Here is a 15,686-nt window from a genome sequence, read left to right on the forward strand (position 1 = left end):
TTAATGACTTCTTTGATCCCATTACTGCTACACTCTATTCCCTGGCTGTAAAATGGAAAAAGCACCTGGATCCACAGTGGTGACATCTGTCTGACCTAGTATATCGCCACCTGCCATCTGTGATTGCCCTCAAGCCATGCCTTTTGGATGAGTTTGATGCCCACACTCTGATGCACACTGTCACTCACCACCAATTTCACCACATCAAATGCTAACCTGAATTCTGCTTAACTTTGTTTCATCCCCTGCTCATTTATTGAAATACTCATTCAGTTGAAGCAAGATACACAACCTTCTTTCCTATAATTTTTGCTTCTGCTAAGTCTCTACTGGCAAATATTACTAAACTTATCCCTGAATCCCTTCATGTTATGAAAAATATCTATGCAGTAATAAGAATAATGGATAAATTAAGTATTTCATTAAATTTAGTAATTATCTAGCTAAGAATAGGGTCCTGAAACAAAATAAATCATGTTTGTTTGCTTATTTGTTTTGTTTATTTTGAGGAGGAATGATTTCATGAGAATCTGCCCAGAATTGGAAAATATGGGTGACTTAGTATAATTGGGTGCCTGGGCAATATGGTGGAGGCCTGGAGTCAGGGGTGTGGGAAGAACAAATATACATGTGATGATGGGAAAAAAGAGTTGATATAATATCCAATACTAGGTATCTCTTCTTGAGCTCTTTCCCAATATTTCTGGGAGTCTAATCAAAGCTCTGAATAAATCTGCATAAAAATCAATTGTAACCCTCTTAGTAATCTATTCTCTGCACCTGGGTGACTATTCATCCACTTCTAGAAGACTGGAATTTCATTTCATAGAGAAGGTAAAACAAAGGTACTGTGAACTGAGGGACACAAGTCACAGGTGCAAGCAAGATTCCTGTACTGAAAGGAAAGAGATGGAAATAAACAATTGCATATTGAATACTACACTCTCAGTTGTCTTGCCCAACTAGGTTACTAGAATTCTGCCAGCACATTTCTCCCATGACCTGGAAGATCCTTCTCTGAAGATTCTAATCAACCAAAGGGAAAATGTTAATTATTCATGTGTGAATATTAATGATGCATAGTTATCTTTGGATTGTATAGGGCTTCTGTCCTTTATACTTCTGTATTCTTCTGATTTTATATTATAAGCTTATATTTCTTCATCTGTAATAAAAACATTTATTGAGTAAATACTTGTGCTGGGCAGTATGCTAAGCAGCTTAAATTTTACTCTTATTATTGAAAGTTTATACCTCTTAATGCCTTCACCTGTTTTACCTATTACCTCACCCCCCCCCATTCTTTCTGGCAGCCACCAGTTTGTCTTTGTATTTATGAGCTTGTTTCTGTTTTTTTGTTTGTTCATTAATTTTTTTAGATTCCACATATAAGTTAAATCATATGATATTTGTATGTCTTTAACTTATTTATTTCACTTAGCATAATACCCTCTAGGTCCATCCCTGTTGTCACAAATGGCAAGATTTCATTCTTTTGTGTGGCTGAGTAATATTCCATTGTGTATATATACCACTGCTTTATCCATTCATCTATCTATGGACATTTAGCTTGTTTCCATAGTTGGACTATTGTAAATAATGCTGCAATAAAATAGGGGTGCATATGTCTTTTTGAATTAGTGTTTTCATTTTCTTTGGGTAAATACTAGTAGTGGAATTACTAGATCATATGGTATTTATATTTTTAATTACTTGGGGACCTCCATACTGTTTTCCATGGTGGTTGCACCAATTTACATTCCCACCAACAGTACACAAGGATTCCCTTTTCTCCACATCCTTGCCAGTACTTGTTAGTTCTTGTCTTTTTGATTCTAGCCATTCGGACAGGTGTGAGGTGATATCCCATTGTGGTTTTGATTTACATTTCCCTGATGATGAGTGATGTTGAGCATCTTTTCATGTGTCTGCTGGCCATCTGTATGTCTTCTTCAGAAAAATGTCTATTCAGGTCCTCTTCCCATTTTCTTTAAAAGATTTATTTATTTATTTTAGAGAGAGAGTGTGTGCATGAGTGGGGGTAGTGGCAGATGGAGAGGGAGAGAGAAAATCCTCAAACAAACTCCCTGTTGAGTGTGGAGCCTGACACTGGGTTCAATCCCATGACCCCAAGGTCAGACCTGAGCCAAAATCAAGAGCCAACAACCCAACCGAATAAGCCACCCAGGCACCCCCTCTTCCCATTTTTAATTGGATTACTTGTGGGGTTTTGTGTTGAGTTCTAGGAGTTCTTTATATATTTTAAATATTAACCCCTTATCTGATAAATTATTTGCAAATATCTTCTCCCATTAAGTTGCCTTTTTATTTTGTTGATGGTTCCCTTACTGTGCAAACCCTTTTTATTTTGATGTAGTCCCAATAGTTTATTTTTGCTTTTGTTTCCATTGCCTGAGGAGACATTTCCATAAATATGTTGCTAAGGCCAATTTTGAAGAGACTACTGCCTATGTTAAATTCATTATCTTTAAAATTTTTTATAGTGATTTTATAAATTAATCACTACTTAATTTTCACTTAATAATTGAAGAAACAGTGTCTTAGAGGTTAAATACATTGTTTAACATCAGGTAAGTAAGTGATAGAGTTAGATTTGAACCAAACCTATGTCGCTCTAAGCTTGTGTTCTTAATGTCCCCAAAATGCCTCAAATAATTTTAAAACTTATTGGGAAAAAAAAAAAACAGGGAAGGAGAGGCACCTGGGTGACTCAGTCATTTAAGCATCTAACTCTGGATTTTGGTTCATGTCATGATCTCTGGGTTGTGAGATTGAGCCCCATATAAGGCTCTGTGCTCAGCAGGAAGTCTGTCTAAATTCTCTCTCCCTCTCCTTCTGAGCCTTCCCCCCCTGCTCTCTCTCTAAAATAAATAAATAAAACTTAAAAAAAAAACACAGAGAGAGAGACAAACCAAGAAATAGACTCCTCACTAGAGAGACCAAATTGATGGTTACCAGAGTGGAGATGGGAGGGGGGATGGGTAAAATAGGTGATGGAGATTAAGGAGTGCACTTGCTGTGATGAGCACTAGGTGTTGTATGGAAGTGTTGAATCACTATATTATACACCTGAAACTAATATTACACTCTATGTTAACTAACTGGAATTTAAATTAAAACTTTAAATAAATAAATAAACAAATCCTAAAATAAGTAAATAAAAGAGGTGTTTTTAAGCCCCTCAAATTGTTCACTCTTTTTATTTTCATATCTCGCCTTAATAAACTTCAAATTATATTTCATAACCATTTTTTTATTTCTCCAATTTCCAATCTCATAATTTGTTTTTGTTGGTCATGTCCCTTTGGACCTGATGCTTGATACCTGACTCAGATTTGATTGATATAAATGGATAGAAATGTCAGGTGTTGGTGACATCACTTAGGTGATGTCTTGAGAAAATCTTGTTGGGATATGGCAAATACAGTCAGAAACATGAATGCTCAGAATGATGCTACAGGTGGTTGTGTCTCTCTCTGTACCTGATTCACCTATAAAAGCATGTATTCAGTTCATACCATAAAAACTATAGAGTCATTAACTATCATATTTCCAAATAATATATGGATAATGCTATAAAGTTCTCATAAGATACCGTTACTATATGATCCAGAGCCATTTGATTCCAATTCTTAAATAACACCATATATGGTATATCTGTGGTGAATGAATATGTATGTGTGCATGCTACAACTTTGTTAAAATAACATTTGTTAAGTGGAGCACAGGGTGTCAGATAGTGAGTTATGGTTTAACAACAGACCTCAAGAGAAATTGAAATACAGGAGTTCATTACTCACAGGTCCTAGAGGAAGTACCCGATATGCCTGGAGGGGCCACATGGGAAGTTAAAGGTACAGTATAGACAGAGAGAGAGGCAGGACCTGGGCCACATGCCTTTATTAGAATCTGTGAGTGGAGTGTTTTGGTATTCCCAGGCTAAGGCTGGATCTGTCAACTAAAACCAAAAGAGTGGGTATTCGGTAAATCCCGTAGAGGCAGAAGAGACTATTGATCACAAGGGGTGTTGGGGAAGTCACATCAGGAACTTATATCCTTTGTAACTCTATAGACTGCTATCCACAATATGTGTTTGCATGACAGGGCTCAGTTTAAGATCATTGTAGGCTTGGGCGCCTGGGTGGCTCAGTTGGTTAAGCGACTGCCTTCAGCTCAGGTCATGATCCTGGAGTCCCGGGATCAAGTCCCGCATTGGGCTCCCTGCTCAGTGAGGAGTCTGCTTCTCCCTCTGGCCCTCTCCCCTCTCATGTACTCTCTCTCATTCTCGCTCTCTCAAATAAATAAATAAATCTTTAAAAAAAAAAAGATCATTGTAGGCTTTTTGGTCAAAGAAAATGGATGCCAGGGCAGCAATACCTTGGAGTAACTTTGTTAAACTCTTGACAGTGTAGAACTGAATGATCTTTTTTTTTTTAAAGATTTATTTATTTATTTGAGAGAGCGAGAATGAGAGAGAGTACATGAGAGGGGAGAAGAACAAACAACCAGAAAAAACTATTAGAAGGAAACAGATGGACTCGATCCCAGGACCCTGGGATCATGACCTGAGCTGAAGGCAGACGCTTAACCGACTGAGCCACCCAGGCGTCCCGACAGTGTAGAACTGTTGACATTAATCTTGGCTACACTAAAATGGTCCAGGAAGATCACTTTCAAGTAAAGCAAAAAACAGCAAGCTCCCTACATGCTCAGAATTTCCAACAAGATTTTAATGCCCTTTCTTTAAAGGTAAACAAACCAATAAGAGTCACTGAATATCCAAGGAAAAAAATAAATATGACAGATAGGAACAGAACAAACAACCAGAAAAAACTATTAGAAGGAAACAGATGATACTAACCTGAGAGAAGAAAGTAAAAAAAAAAAAGTGTGTGGGGGGGGGGGAAGAAACAACAAAACTACTATTAATATCCTGAGAGAAATAAGAAAAAGTATTGCATTCATTAAAAATAACAGAATACAATAATATTCAGAGAAGAAAAGCCTTAAACATTAAAAATGTAATGGTAGATAAAGAAGACTCAATAGGAACTTGAAGGATAAAGTCAGGGAAAACTGCCAGAAAGTAGAACAAAAGATGAAAAGAGTTTTAAAAAAGAATATAGAGAAGGTAATTAGAGAACAAACCCAGAAAATCCTTCATTAGGCTATCAGAAATAAAGAACAGGGGAGGAAAATGGCATGAAATCATCAAAAAAGTTTCAGGGATATTTCTAAGAAATGAAGAATATTAATCTTCAGTTTGAAAGAGCCCATAAAATGTCCATAAGCGTGTAGGAAAAGTAGACCTAACTCAAGACACTAGTAACATGTAAAAAAAAAAAAAAAACGACTGTCAAGAGATGTTCTATAAACTTTAATAGAGAGAAGTAAGAGTCTAGATGCAAAGCAAGACAAATGGGAGCTAAAGACAAACATTAAACATCCTTTGGACAAGGTAAAGACATTATCAAGATATGTAAGTTCTAGAAAAGTTTACCTCCCATATACCCATTTTGGTAAGTTCCTTGAGGAAAGCCCTAAGAAAACAAAGGAGGAAATTGAGTAACTGGGAGACATGAAATATAGAAAGAAAGGGATACATCAGAGAAGCAAAGGGAATTTGGGGGATGATGGTGATTGATGAGAGATCCCATGTTGCCACTTGTACTTTATGCATGGAGAGCTATCAATCCAGATCACCCTAAGTCAATAAGTAGTCTCCAAGAGTGTTTTTTTTTTAAGATTTTATTTATTTATTTGACAGAGAGAGAGACAGCGAGAGAGGGAACACAAGCAGGGGAGAGTGGGAGAGGGAGAAGCAGGTTTCCAGCCGAGCAGAGAGCCCGATGTGGGGCTCGATCCCAGGACCCTGGGATCATGACCTGATCCGAAGGCAGACGCTAACGACTGAGCCACCCAGGCGCCCCCTCCAAGAGTGTTTTTGAAATTATATAAAATCTGAAGAGTATCTGATGCATTTGAATGTATTAAAATGTTTAGGCAAACTACAGGGAATTTGTAATAAATCAGCATAATGGTGCTTGACTTCAAAGTGTTCACAATCTTGTAGCGAAGGAGAGAAGCTGTATTAAAAATTAAAAGTTATATATAGTATCAGGTGAAAACATGACAAAAGAAATAAAAACAATAAAATAAAAATAGTATGGGGATAGAAAAAAACAGGACAATAAATAAGATGTAGAAGAACTCCTATATCCTGTTTGCCATATTTGACTCCGAAAAATTATGAAGGCTTTCAAAAATTCCATTAATTTTCCAAGGTTTTGTATGACTGAAGAGTTCCAAAAGAACTTTCTTTAGGGGCGCCTGGGTGGTTCAATCAGTTAAGCATCTGCCTTCGGCTCAGGTCATGATCCCAGCATCTGGAATCGAGTCCCACATCGGGCTCCCTGCTTGGCAGCAGGTCTAGTTCTCCCTCTAACCCTCCCTCCTGCTTGTGCTTTCTCTCTCTCTCTCACGTTCTCTCTCTCAAATAAATAAATAAAATCTTTAAGAAGAAAATAATTTTCTTTAGTCTGAAGATATTTCAAAAGAATGCCAAGCATGCTTTGAGTAATATTAGCATTGTATAGGAGACTGTTCAAATGAGAAAAAAGCATATAGATGAATTAGGACAGGTATGTTCATTTAAGAAATTTTCTCACTAACTTATAATAAATCATATAATAATAGAATCACAAAATTCTAGAGTCAAGATACAGTAAAATTAATTTCCTAATTGATAAGGTCAATTTCCATAACTTTCACAATTCACTCAAAACTCTGAAAAAGGTATATGTAGGAGCCTCAGTGGAAACAAAAATTCTCCAATTGTTTTCTGTTCTCCTACCTCCGAATTCAGGAGGGATAGGGGGAATGGGAGCATAACAAAAACTCAGAAAATTCAAAAAACATATACCTATTACACTTAAATGATTACAGGACACGACAGTTTACTAAGTTGTAGAAATCAAGTGTATTGTTTCTGCAAGTAAATATAATCAATCACCCAATAAAAAAGAATTTCATAGCATTGAAGTTTATCAAATCAGAGATATTACAAAATAATAAAGATGCACTCTCCCTCTAGAGTGGATAAGATGATGATGAAGATTTTTTTGTATCTATGAATAGGTGATAATTTTTTTTTTACTCCACATTATGGCTAGAAATGAATACATGAATGCATTTAATGAAAAGCTACTATTTTATAAGGTATTTCTTTTAAGAGCTCACAATTTTGCCAAAGTCTAAGAATAGTGTTCCTTTCATCGAAGTTAGAATTCAAGGTTAGAGAATTTTTGCATTTGCCAAGAAAGCACTCAAATTTTGCACATTTTCCTCAAAAGTTGTCAACTAACTATAAACATTTTAGGTCATGGGGGAAATAGAAACTCTTAAATGAATGCCAGCTCTCAGTTACCCTTCTAGGTTTCTAAACAATTGAAGAGCAAATGGAAAAGGGAAAAACTAAACTCATACCAAATTTTTTCTTTGTACAATACTTCTAGAATAATAAGAAAAATAAGGGAGGGAGAGACCATGTATTTTCAAACGACAGTATATCTGCCAATGAATTTGAGGAAAAGATGCTTATTATTTGTTTTTCTCAAAAAAAAAAAAAGACATTTACAAATACTGGGGATTAATGCAAACATCCACAATCATTCTGTTCCTAAGTAACAACCTTGAGGTTTGGACAAATAGAGAACTAAGAGTTTCTGAGTTTAAAAGTGCCCCCATGTGGAAGTAAGAAATCATTGCTATCTCTTATAATTTTGTTTCATTTGCTTACTTGATAGCTAGTACCTTGAGATTTATGAAGGTTTCTGATGAAAACTGAGCAATGAATCACATCAACAAAATAATTATGATTTATCAGCTACCCAGTTTTATTTGATGGCACCACTGATACATGCAAGCTGATGATACAGATAACATCATTTTGTTAATGTTTAGCATAGTGCCTGGCACAAACTAGAAGACAGATACTTCTTTTTTTCAACCAACAAAATGGTTACACAGTCACAGAAGCTGGAAATCTATTTTTTTTTTAAATTCATGAGAGACAGAGTGAGAGAGAAAGGCAGAGGGAGAAGCAGGCTCCCAAGGAGCAGGGAGCCCGATGCGGGACTCGATCCCAGGACCCCGAGATCATGACCCGAGCCGAAGGCAGACGCTCAACCATCTGAGCCACCCAGGCGCCCAGAAGCTGGAAATCTAAAGACAACATTCATTCTTCTCTTCTTCATACTCAATATCCAATAACCCAGTTCCATTGATTGTACTTCTGAAACTTCCTTGAATTCAGACCTACTCCATTTGCTGCCCAGGTTTAAGCCAATATAATCTCTTCTCTGGTCATAGACAATAGCCTCCTATGGTCCAGCTGATCCAGCATTCACTGCTAGCAGAGGAATACTGAAACAGAAACTGATTAACTATCCTCTTGGCCTTAAAAATATATATATATGAAGAGATGGACATCCAGTAGGGCAGAGTGAGGATGTTGTCACATCCGCTCCCCAGAAAAAAACTATAAAACTAGATAAAATGTTTAAAAACAAACATTTAAGGGCTCTAGAAACCAGTGAATGGTAATGAGCTTAAATAATATCTTTTCAGTAGCTGTCAATATTTAACGTTCTAGGAATTCATTTTGGTGAGCATTATTTAAAATAATAGTACATGGTTATCAGTATATTGTATACCTGAAACTAATAGGACACTGTATTTTAACTATACTGGAATTTAAAATAATAATAAAAGAATAGCACATGATTGAATTAAATTTGAGGGTTCCTACTCATATTTTTTAAAAACTCCCCAGTCTTAATGGATTTGACTATGTCTTCATTATATACTATTTTAATTTTTTAAAAGTTATGCTTTAAAAAAAATTCACTAAAATCAAAAAGATAAGAAATAACAAGTGTTAGCAAGAATGTAGACAAAGGAACACCCAAGTACTGTTGGTGAGAATGTAAATTGGTACAACTACTGTGCAAAAACAGTGTGGAGGTTCCTCAAAAAATTAAAAATAGAAACACCACACAATCTAGCAATTCCACTACTGGGTATTTACCCAAAGAAAACAAAAACACCACTTAAAAAGATATAGGCACCCTTATGTTTACTGTAGCATTATTTCCCATAGCCAAGATATGGAAATAACTTAAGTGTGCATCAATAGATGTATGGACAAAGAAGATGTACTACATATATACAGTGGAATATTATGCAGCCATAAAAAGGATGACATCTAGCCATTTGTGACAACATGGATGGATCTAGAGGGTATTAGACTAAGTGAAATAAGTGAGACTGAGAAAGACAAATACCATATTATTTCACTTACATGTGGAATCCAAAAACAAAACAAATGAATTAACAAAAAGAATCAGATATATAAATTCAGAGAACTGATGGTTGCCAGAGAGAACATGGTGGGGGGATGGGCAAAAGGGGTGAAGGGGAGTGGGAGATATAGGGTTCCAGTAATAGAATGAAAGTCATGGGAATAAAAGGTACAGCATAGGAAATATAGTCAGTTGTATTGTGCTAACATTATATGGTGACAGATGGTAGCTACACTTGTGGTGAGCCTAGCATAACTTATAGAGATGTTGAATCACTATATTGTACACCTGAAACTAATGTAACATTGTGTGCCAACTATACTCAAAAAAAAAATCCATGAACCTAAAATTAAAGAAACCCAGGTTATTGAGTGCATTAAAATTTTTAATTAAATTTTTTGTTGATAAATTAATATTATTTCTAATACTAAAAACTAAGGCATTTTTTTTTTTAGTAAATTAGTACTTTTATATACAATTTGTAGTCCATTGTCATGGATATAAGAAGGAAAATTTTGAGCTAGAATTCTATCAATACTAAGTTAATTTATTCAGATTTTATTCATGAAGTAAAGAAGACCACATAGGTATTTAACAGGGAGAATTCAGAGTAAATATGTAATGAAATATTCTGTTTTTAAACTTCTTATTTTAACAAAATTATAAGTAGTTTTAAATACATATGGTGAGAATTGAGAAGTGCATAAAGAAGAAAGGTTTTTCTGTGACAATAATATAAAAAATAAATTCTTAATATTTTACTTATCTCTTTTCTGCTCCTTGTTCCCAGTTAATGTATGGTATTATACAAAGGTTGAAACAAAATGATATCTGGCAAATTGGGGTCAGCATCTATGCTGTTATTAAATATGATGTAGCAAAAATGAGTTTTAAGAGTTTATATTTTAATTGGACAACACCACATTGCAGGCGTGCATGTTGTACAGTAACACCAAGCTCCTAACTGATGGTTCCCCCCACCCCAATTTCAATAGATGTTAAAAAACTAGCTTCACTCTGAATGTGCTTTCTACCTTTTGAATATAGGAATGATTGCCATCCAGTAAATTGAGTTGTTTTGTGTTCTATGATTTAAAAAGTTAAAAACTTTTGGTTCTGAGCAAAAGTTTAACATATATGTTTAAAATGTACATTCCATAAGACTCAAGGTATTTTTTTTTTCATTTCTCTTTTGATATTTTCATTGACTCATTAGTTGTTCAGAAGCATGTTGTTTAATCTCCACATATCTGTGATGGCTCCTAATTAGAGCCATCAGTACAGAAATCTAACTTCTTGTCCTGTAATGTATACCTCAAAATATTGATATGAACAAGAACAGTATATGTTGAGGTCTTAAAGAATTGTTTATTGTTGCAACTGCAATCAAAGATAGGACTTCAGTGAAAAATGAGTCATAATTTCATGACATACTGTGTGATGATCCCATCGTGTAGATTCTAATTCTTACCCTGATACCTAAGTCATATTTTCTAGTTCACCAACATGATCTTGGATAAGTACAGATGAGTGATGACACTGCTCTGCCTAACCCCATCTGGGGTTCCCTGTTGATTACAGAGAATAGTCTCTGTATTCCTTCGTGACCTCTCTCCTGCTTTTCTCCCTAACCAAATAATCTTGCTATACCCTTCTCTCAAGTGTTTTATCAGTGATAATTGACTCCTTCCAGTTACCCAACCAAATTACATTGCTTCTTACCTTTTTGCCTTTACTCAACCTCTTTTCTCTCTAATAATCCCCCCATCCCTGACTTCCGGTTTAGACTCTCTTCACTTTCCTTCACCATATCCGTCAGATTCATCTCCAGATTCATCCCCAGATTCCACAAGAAACTTTTTATAACTTCCCCACCCTAAGAAAAAGCTTATCATACCAACCCTGTGCTACTTCTGTGCTTATGAAACTGATGCAATTTGCTCATTTTTCTATCTCATCAGATAAGTCATGAGCACCTTGAGATTAGGCACCAAACCACCAACATTTTATAAGTGTCTTTACACAGTGGATTTTAAATAAATGTTTGCTTAGCATAGGAAAAAAGAGAGACAAACTAAGAAACAGACTCTTAACGATAGAGAACAAACTGATGGTTACCAGAGGGGAGGTAGGTAGGGAAATGAGTGAAATAGGTGATGGGGATTAAAGAGTACATTTATCATGATAAGCATGGAGTAATGTATAGTATTGTTGAATCTCCATATTGTACTCCTTAAACTAATATGACAGTGTATGTTAACTGTACTGAAATTAAAATTAAAAACATAAAAAATAAGTGAATAAAAATACTTTGAAGTAAAATAATAAACAAACAAATAAATATCTTCTGAACAAGTAAAAGCAAAACTGGAACTGCACAGGGGCTTGGGGATAGGAACTAAGCAGGAACTTGGTTTTTGAAATTTTGAAATTGAGTCTGTGATCAGGGATCCTACCAGTAAGGATAACTTCATGATAAGGGAGGTAGACATCTCTAAATACCAAAAACTTGGAAGACACTGAACTATTCATTTAATATAGATCATTTCATTTTATTTCCAAGACTTCACTCACTGGTATTCTTTAATGCCTTTACCACGTTTGCCTAACTCCTATACATACTGTTTACTTGGTATTTTTATTTAAATTGACTTCCATTTTATTCACTAAATTTATTTTAATGGAAACTTTGCACCATTACTATAAATAGAAAATTTAGCATTGTGTCCAAATACACAAATTACACTTAAAAATAAATATAATGGGAGTTTAGCTTTAGCTAATGGCACAGTAAGTAATTAGGACAAATCTTCCCACTGAGATCATCAGGAAAAACTAAACAAGATGTTTTTAAAAGTTTGTTCCAATGCATTGGAGATCTACCAAGGCATGGAAGATTTTAAAAGGCAAGACCTGAAAGAATATAGGAAACTAGAGAATTTATTCTCACACTTATAGGCACTTATTTTTCTACAAATACTTGTTCTAAAATGATTAGGAGTCCAGCAGAGCTTTCAAAATAGTTGCACATCAAGAGAGGAAAAAAATAAGAAATTTCAGGACTTGATAAAGAGCAAGACTAGTAAAAATGCTTGCCTTTCATTTGAGCCCCAGAGGACTACACTTTCAAAACAGGAGTGTCCTAACGAGGACAAAATTCCAGTTCTCAGTCTCAAACTCTGGATCAGGCTAGTGTGTCTAACCTGGTCACCTGCCAGAAACAAACCTAAATCCCTTCTGGAATAAGATAATATCATCCAGGTCCCCAAAATTATCTCTAACTTTTTTCATACAAGAGATTGGTCATGGATAGATAATTAAAAAAAAAAAAGTGGCAAAAGAACCATAGTTATAGGGCATAAACTGTAATTATATTTATTTTTTTAGATTTTTAAAAATATGCTTAAATAGGAGTCATAAGTGAGATTTGGCTGACAGTTGGAAAATAGATATAATAACCATACCAAAGCAAGATGGAAAATAGATATTTTGAATATAAACCTTGTCAGATTAATAAATATCCCTTTGGTTCTCAATTTACCAAAATTTTTTTGTTATGAACAGATGCTGCCTTTAATCAAATACCTATTCTTCATCTATTAAGGTTATTCTATGATTTTTCCCTTTAATATTATTGGGATTTTCATATTTTGTATTTCTTCTGTCAGGTTGGTATGCTTTTTTTTAGAAATTTTCCCATTTTTATCAAAATTTTCAAGTTTAATGGCATTTCAAGTTCTGTAGGATCTTTTGTAAACTGATTTTGGTTATTTGCACCTTCTCTCAATTTTTCTTCTCTTATATCTATTTTTTTCTTTATAATTTTCTTGGGTTAATCTGCATTATCTTTTCTAATTTCTTATACAGTTCTTTTTCTTTTATCACTTAACATTGTGCAATAGGGCTATATTTTTATGTGTAAATATATTATACCATGTTAAAAAGCAAAAGAAAAAAGTCTTAAATGTAATAGAAAGAAGAGAACTGATAGGTTAATGAAGACTGTGACCTTAGAATATATAGTTAGCTTTTCAAATGGGGGAGAGAATTATTGTGTGGCTTCTATACATTTGTCTCAGAAAATCAAAGCTTATTTTTTTCCTTATTTATGTAGACTTTCAATTCTCATGAGTCTAATTTTGTGCTTTCCCGCTGTCTCTTATCATGCTCCTAGTTTGTTTTTTTCTTTTTAATTAATTAATTAATTTATTTTTCAGAGAGAGAGAGAGAGAGAGAGCAAGAGTGGGGGGAGGGGCAGAGGAAAAGAGAATCTCAAGTTATGAGGTCTTATAAATTGGTGTTTCTTGGGACGCCTGGGTGTCTCAGTCGTTAAGCGTCTGCTTTTAGCTCAGGTCATGATCCCAGGGTCCTGGGATGGAGCCCTGCTCAGGGGCCTGGGATCGAGCCCCCATAGGGCTCCCTGCTCAGTGGGAAGCCTGCTTCTGCCTCTCCCACTCCCCCTGCTTGTGTTCCCTCTCTCATTGTCTCTGTTTGTCAAAATAAATAAAATCTTTAAAAAATAATAAAAATAAAAAAATAAATTGGTGTTTCTCAGGTGACTAGATTAGTTCATAAAAGGAGGGAAAGAGGAGTTCTTAAGTGAGACATTCTTCAGATTTGATTGATTACTTTTTGTTAACTTAAAACAATTTGAAATCTTTTGGTTACCAAATACAGGATTTAAAAAAAAATACTTAAATCAAAAGAGAAATCAACCTTCCCGAGTTAATATATTGTTGGTTCAAAAACTGGGCCCCGGGGCACCTGGGTGGCTCAGTCATTAAGCGTCTGCCTTTGGCTCAGGTCATGATCCCAGGGTCCTGGGATCAAGCCCCGCATCGGGCTCCCTGCTCGGCCAGGAGCCTGCTTCTCCCTCTTCCACTCCCCCAGCTTGTGTTCCCTCTCTAGCTGTCTCTCTCTCTGTGTGTCAAATAAATAAATAAAATCTTAAAAAAAAAAAAAAAAACACTGGCCCCCATACACAGAGGGCAAAGAGAGACCAAAGAAAGGCAGACCACGCCAGATTGGTAGGTGGCAGGTTTAATAGACAAGGGACTTTACATATGAAGATTCTCTTGGGTGGCCACAAGATGAGTAGAGCTCCACCCCACCTGCCAGAATTTTAAAAGTTTATAAGGAGGTCTTAACTGGGTTTAGTCACATATTCAGTCCAGGTGGTCTCAATAACACATTGCTCTCTTAAGTCTGTGTTCTTGAAATGGCTCCCACTGTGGGAATAGTGGGCAGAATGTACATTCCAAGGACAGGGTGGGGGTGAGGAGCCTCTGATTGCCTGTTTCAGCCTGCAGGTCAACTGCTGGTCACATCTTCTCCATGATCTCCTCCAACAGTTTTATGTGTTATTAATGTATATACACTTAATAATTATATAATTTTCAAACTGAAAAGGAGCATATTCATGCTCACATACAAAGACTGATATTCTGTCTATAATTTGATTATAAAAATGATTTTGTTTCTATACTTAATTGACCTATAATAACAACAAAATTTATAGTAGGAAAGAAAAGAGAGCAGTAGTACTTAGAACACTGGAGAATGGTGCCAAATTAGACACTTACCTGATAAAACCACTCTAGCATTCCAATCTCTCTAAGCCTTTGGATACCTTCTTCTAAAGTACACCAAGACAGTTCTGGCATTTCAATTTCCTTTAGTACAGGCCATTCTTGAGTCCATGTTTCAGTCAACCAGACAAATTGTTAAAGCCTTTTCCAACCCCTGAAGCTAAAACTTGGAATCCAGAATCTCTCATAACAGGCCCCGTATCAGTAAATTTAGCCTGATTCAACTATATATTCTTCCGTATGATCTCAGACCTTTATGATCCATTCTTATACACATTCTCAAGATTTCTGTCTGCATAAATTGGGGAAAAAATCCTGTAATTCTTTTGGTGTATGGTGAACCTCCTCTTGGGTCCAAATCTCTATTTCAACCTTTGGGGGCTTCTGTGAATTGAATTTATTTATTTATTTTTAAGATTTTATTTATTTTTCAACAGAGAGAAAGAGACAGCGAGAGAGGGAACACAAGCAGGGGGAGTGGGAGAGGGAGAAGCAGGCTTCCCGCTGAACAGGGAGCCTGATGTGGGACTCGATCCCAGGACCCTGGGATCATGACCTGAGCTGAAGGCAGACGCTTAACGACTGAGCCACCCAGGCGCCCTGTGAATTGAATTTAATGATCGTTTATAATCAAAGCCAGGTGGTAGGTGGTACATACTGTGAAGAGTCAGCAATGCCTTGTTAGGCAACTGCCTCAGGGAGGCCATTTTGGTGT

Source organism: Neomonachus schauinslandi, chromosome 2 (genome assembly GCF_002201575.2).
Source record: "Neomonachus schauinslandi chromosome 2, ASM220157v2, whole genome shotgun sequence".
Taxonomy (NCBI): Eukaryota; Metazoa; Chordata; class Mammalia; order Carnivora; family Phocidae; genus Neomonachus; species Neomonachus schauinslandi.